The sequence below is a fragment of the Orycteropus afer genome, unplaced genomic scaffold (genome assembly GCF_000298275.1).
Source record: "Orycteropus afer afer isolate SDZICR_OR568_19922 unplaced genomic scaffold, OryAfe1.0 scaffold00004, whole genome shotgun sequence".
NCBI lineage: Eukaryota > Metazoa > Chordata > Mammalia > Tubulidentata > Orycteropodidae > Orycteropus > Orycteropus afer.
This window is the reverse complement of record NW_006921591.1, coordinates 27,316,997-27,322,969: the sequence shown is the minus strand read 5'-3', so window position 1 is coordinate 27,322,969 and position 5,973 is coordinate 27,316,997. Positions and strand designations below refer to the sequence as shown.

The window sequence follows — 5,973 nt, the reverse complement described above, 5'->3', positions numbered from 1 at the left end:
GGCGCGGGATCGGGCAGTGTTTCGTTCTGCTGTGCATGGGGTCGCTATGAGTCAGAAACGACTCGACGGCACTTAACAACAACAACAACAACAACAACAACTCATTTTGTTTTGATGTTGATTGTAGACCCTACAACATAACAGCACTATTCTTACTTCCTCCCTGTGTTTCCCATTTTTGTTTATGCTTCTTTCTTATCCTTTCCTACCTTTTGAGCTTTATCCCAAGGGCAAATGTTGCCCTTTACAACTTTTGTTCGAAGGGGTGTGTAACACCCTGAAGTTGTTATTCACCTTATAGGCCTCTTTAAGGAGCTCTGGTAGCATAGTGCCTAAGGCACTTGACTGCTAACCAAACGGCTGGCAGTTCAAACCCACCAGCCACTCCTTGGAAGGAAGATGGGGCAATCTACTTCCCTAGTGATACTGCCTTGGCAACCCAAGGAGGGGGTCGCTATGAGTCGGGACCGTCTCGACGGCATATAACAACAATGACAGGCCTGTTTATTGTTTGGCTGAAAGTTGATTTCACCCATAGAGTGAGATCAATTCAAAGTTTGAAGGGTGACTAAGAGTCATACTATTGGTGCTTCCACCAGTCTCTATCAGACCAGGAAGGCTGTTTTTTTTTTTTGTTTTTTTTTTTAATGATTTTGTGTTTAGTTCCACATTTTCTCCTACTGCATACTGGAACTTGAACGTGATCCCTTTCAGAGTGGTGAGTAATGGTAGCTAGGCACCATGTAGTTCTTCTGGTCACAGAACGCTGAGGTTCACATGGTCTATTAGAACTTTGGACTAATTGTTTCCCCACATCTTTGATTTTCTTAACTCTGCTTTGTACAGGGAGAACCCAATAGCTCCACATTAGGTGGTTGCTCATAAGCTTTTCAGATCCTAGTCACTATGCACCAAATTAGGATATAGAACATTATCTTTATGGGCTATGCTATGCTGACTTGCTTTGATGCTCCTCCCCCCAACTTTGATCTTGAGCCCCCAGGCATATCAACTGATTTCCTCAAGGTGTTTGGTTATAGCTAAAAGTTTTCAAGGCTTTGCCTTCTGTTTACTCTGCTATAAATATAGATGTATTTGTTGTACGTAAATATCTATGTAGAAAAATCATCGGTGTGTGTGTATTATATATATTTCAATGTAGTCTTGTTCACTTTCCCACACCTGTTTAGATTTTATGTCTATCTATGTATCCATTAGATAATTGTTATTACTGTTATTGCAGTATGCATTTAATTGTGCTTAACTTTGTTGCTGCTCTTATGTCTTGTGGTCTTCCCAGTGTCTTCCTCTGTCCTGATGATTTTGTATTGACTTCCCACTTTTTGTATAATACTTTTCCCTTCACTCAGGTTAATGTTGTTTACTCTCTAGTTAGCTGTTGACCTTCCCTTTCCCCTCCCATTTCTGATAAGAAAGAATGTTTCTGTGTGTAAAATTTTCTTTGACTTTTAACAGCAGTAGTCTCATTCAATATTTGTCCTTTTGTGATAGACCAGTTTCACTCAGCATAATGTCTTGCAGCTTCATCCATGTTTTAAGGTGTTTCTTTGATGCACGGTTATTCTTTAATGTTGCATAGAATTCCATTGTGTGTAGGTACCATAGTTTGTTTATTCATTGTTTGTTGATGGGCACTTACATTGTTTCCATCTTCTTGCTATTGTGAATAATGTTGCAATGGACATGAGCATACATAGATCTGTTCTTGTTATGGCTCTTATTGGTCTAGGATGTATACCTAGTAGTGAGATTGCTGGATCATATGGTATTTGCATAATTTTAAATAAATCAGCAGTGTATGAGCATTCCAGTCTCTCCACATCCTCACCTGTATTTATTGATTTCTATTTTTTTGAACTTTCCTATTAATGTGGTGAGATGATGTCTCATTGTTGGTTTGGTTTGCATGTCTAATGGCTAATGATTTTTGGCATTACCTCATGCGATTGTTAGCCACCTAAATGCCTTCTTTGATGAAGTGTCTATCCATGTCTTCTGACTGTTTTTAAATTAGATTGCTCATCATTTTGTTGATCTCTTTAAATTTTAGAGATTAGTCCCTTGTCCATATGTCATTGCCATAACTTTTTCCCTAGTCTGTTGGTTTTCTTTATACTTTCTGGTGAAGTCTTTTGATGGCATATAATTGATTAATTTTCAGGAGGGCCCCAGTCATCTAGTGTGTCTTCTGCTCTTTGTGTATTTTTAGTTATGTTTGATAGTGTACTTATGGCAAGGCCTTGTCTTAGGGTACCTAAGTTTGCTCTTATTTTTTCTTTGATAATCTTTATGGTTTTCAGTTTGACATTTAGGTTTTTGATCTATCTTGAGTTAGTTTTGTATACAGTGAAAGATTTGGTTCCTGTTACACATTTTTCTGCAAATAGATATTCCCTTTTGTCAGCACCATTTTTAAAATGGACTATCTCTTTCACATTTAATGGATTTTGGTCTTTTGTCAAAGGTCAGCAGTCCATAATTTTACTTTAGGAATTCCTTTTGGGTTCTGTTCCATTGGTCTATGTGTCTGTCATTTTCTTTTCTTGTTTTTTTTTTTTTTTTAACCTATATCAGGGTTTTTGACTACCTTGTTTTAATATGAGGTTTTGAGATCAGGGAGTGTGAGCCCTCCTACTTTACTATTCTTTGGGAGTGCTTTGCTTTTCTGGGGATTTTTCTTTTCCATACAAATTTGGTTATTAGTTTTTCCATCTCTTTAAAGAATGATAATGGAATCTGGATTGGGATTGCATTATATCTGTGGATTGCTTTGGGTAGTATTGAGGTTTTAACAATGTTAATCATCCTATTCATGAATACAAAATATTCTTCCAATTTGTAGAATTGGAAATTGTAGAAATCAAAGCTCTTCTTTGATTTCTTATAGTAGTGTTTTATAGTTCTCTTTGTACAGATCTTCTATATCTCTGGTTAGATTTGTTGTTGATGTTAGGTGCCGTCAAATAATCACCGACTCATAGAGACCTTATGCACAGCAGAATGTAACACCACTGGGTCCCGTGCCAGCTCCATGATCCATGCTATACTTGCACCCATCACCACAGCCACTGTGTCAATCTATATCATCGAGGGCCTTCCCCTCTTTTGTTGACTCTCCACGTTGCTCATCATGATATCTTTTTCCAGGGAATGGTCCCTTCTGACAACATGACCAAAGTAGGTGAGATGAAGTCTGACCATTCTCGCTTCCAAGGAGTATTCCGGCTGCACTTCTTCTAGGACAGAGTTGTTAGTTCTTTTAGTAGTCCATGGTACTTTCAGCATTCTTAGCCAGCACCACAATTCAAAAGCATCAATTCTTCAGTCTTCCTTATTCATTGTCCAGCTTTCACATGCATATGAGACAATTGAAAATACCACCACATGTGACAGGCAGAGCTTAGTCCTCAAGGAGATATCTTTGCTCTTCAGCATTTGAAAAAAGTCCTTTGCAGCCAGTTTTCCCAGGTGCTATTCATTGTCAGATATCCTAAACTCCTGCTTCCATTGGCATCAATTGTAGAACCAAGCAACATGATATCTTTGACAACTTCAATTTTTCTCCATTTATCATGATGCTGCTTATAGGTCCAATTGTGAGGATTTTTGTTTTCTTTATATTGAGATGTAATCCATACTTCAGACTGTATTCTTCAATCTTCCTCAGTAAGTGCTTCAACTCATCCTCACTTTCACCAAACGAAGTTGTGTCATCAGCATATCTCAGGTTGTCAATGATTCTTCCTCCAATCTTGATGCCATGTTCTTCTTCATATGGTCCAGCTTCTCAGATTATTTTCTCGGAAGACAGATTGAATAAGTATGGTGAAAGGATACAACCCTGATGCACTCCCTTCTTGATTTTAAACCATGCAGTGTCCCCTTGTTCTGTTCGAATGGCAGCCTCCTGGTCTACGTACAGGTTCCTCATGAGTATAATTAAGTGTTTGGAATTCCCATTCTTCTCAATGTTATCCACAATTTGTTACGAAGCAATTCATCTTTCAGGTAGCTATTGTAAGTGGCATTACTTTCCTGATTTCCTTTGCAGAGTTTTCTTTTTTACTATAGGCAATCCAACTGATTTTTGTGTATTGATGTTGGACCCTGCTACTTTGATGAATACTTCTACTGGTCCCAGTATTTTCCTTGCTGAATTTTTGGGATTTTCTTTGTATAGGATCATGTCATCTGCAAATAGGCACAGTTTTACTTCTTCTTTGTCAATTTGGATGCCCTTTATTTCCCTTTTTTGACTTCTGGCTCCGGCTAAACCTTCCAAAATGATATGGAAGAGGAGTGGTGATAAAGGTATTCTTGTCTGGTTTCTGTCTGCAGGAGGAATTCGTTCAGTCTCTCTCCACTGTGAATAATGTTGGCAGTTGACTTTGTGTATATGTCATTAATAATATTGAGAAATGTCCCTTCTGTTCATATTTTGGGGAGCTGTGCTAGCATAGGGCCTAAAGCATTTGACTGCTAACCAAAAGGCTGCTGGTTCAAACCCACCAGCCACTCCTTAGAGGGAAGAATTGGCAATCTACTTCTGTAGAGATACCATCTTGGAAACCCAAGGAGGGTTTGCTATGAGTAGGAACCAACTCGATAACAGTGAGTTTTGTTTTTTATTTTATTCATATTTTGCTGACAGATTTTATCAAGGATGGGTGTTTAATTTTGTCAAATGCCTTTCTGCATCAACTGGTATGACCATGTATTTCTTCTCCTTTGTTTTATTTATGTGGTGGTTTATGCTAATCAGAAGGGTGGCAGTTCAAACCCACCAGCCACTCCTCAGAAGGAAGATTGGGCAAACTACTTCTGTAGTAATACTGCCTCAGAAACCCAAGAAAGGATCGCTATGAGTCAGATCTGACTCGAGGGCAATGAGTTTGGTTTGGTTTTGCTACTGTTGAATTATCCTTTCATAACATGTTTGAATGCCACTTGGTCACGATGTATTATTATTATTATTATTATTGATATGTTATTAGATCTTATTGGAAAGGATTTTGTTGAGAAATTCTGTGTGTATGCTCATCCAGGATATTGGTCTATAATACTCTTTTTTAGTGGTGATATTTGTCTGAGTTTTGTGTCAGGGTTATATTTTCTTTATAGAATAAGTTTGGGAGTATTACATCCTTTTCTATTTTCTGGAATAGTGTGGGCAGTATTAGTGTCAGCTCTTCTTTGAATGTTTGGTAGAATTCACCATTGAAGACATTGGTTCAGGACTTGCTCTTATTGGGAGGTGTTTTTGTTTGTTTATTTTAAAGATGTGGTCCATTTCTCTTTTTTTTGGTTATGTTTCTGTTAGAATTTTCTACCTCAGATTGTATTAATTTGAGTAGACAGTGTGTTTCCAGTAATTTGTCCATTTCTACATTTTCACATCTGTTGGAACACAGTTCTTCATAGTATTCTGTTATTATCCTTTGTATTTCAATTGGTTCTATTGTAACTTCACCTATTTCATTTCTTATTTGTATAATTTGCATCTTCTTTTTCTCTGTTAAATTTGTTATTGGCTTGTCAATTTTGCTAATCCTTTGAAAGAACCAACTTTTAGTCTTGTTGCATCTATTGTTTTTCTGTTTCATATATTTCTATCTTTATTATTCCCTTTCTTCTGTTGCCAGTAAGTTTTCTTCTTCTTCTTTTTAAAATAGTTGGTGATGTTGGGTTAAAGTGTTGATTTTTGTTCCTTCTTGTTTCTTGATGTGTGCAATTATTGCTATAAATCATCCTCTGAACACTGCTTTTGCTGTGTCCCAAAGATTTCTGTATGTTGTGTTTTCATTTTCATTTAACTAAGTTTTTTATATGACTTTTTCATTTCTTTATTACTCAATATTTTTTTTAAGCAGAGTGTTATGCAGTTTCCATGGTTTTTTTTTTTTTTTTTGGTATTTTTGTTGATTTCTAGTTTTACAGCATTGTGATCTGAGA

At 36.9% G+C, this 5,973-nt stretch overlaps 1 protein-coding gene across 1 annotated transcript in view; it reads right to left on the bottom strand.

Annotated features, from left to right (window-relative positions):
- The window catches only part of CNTNAP5 (contactin associated protein family member 5), a 1,495,600-nt gene that overhangs the window by 1,270,329 nt on the left and 219,298 nt on the right, over positions 1–5,973 (bottom strand). The gene's annotated exons all lie outside the window — the stretch shown is intronic.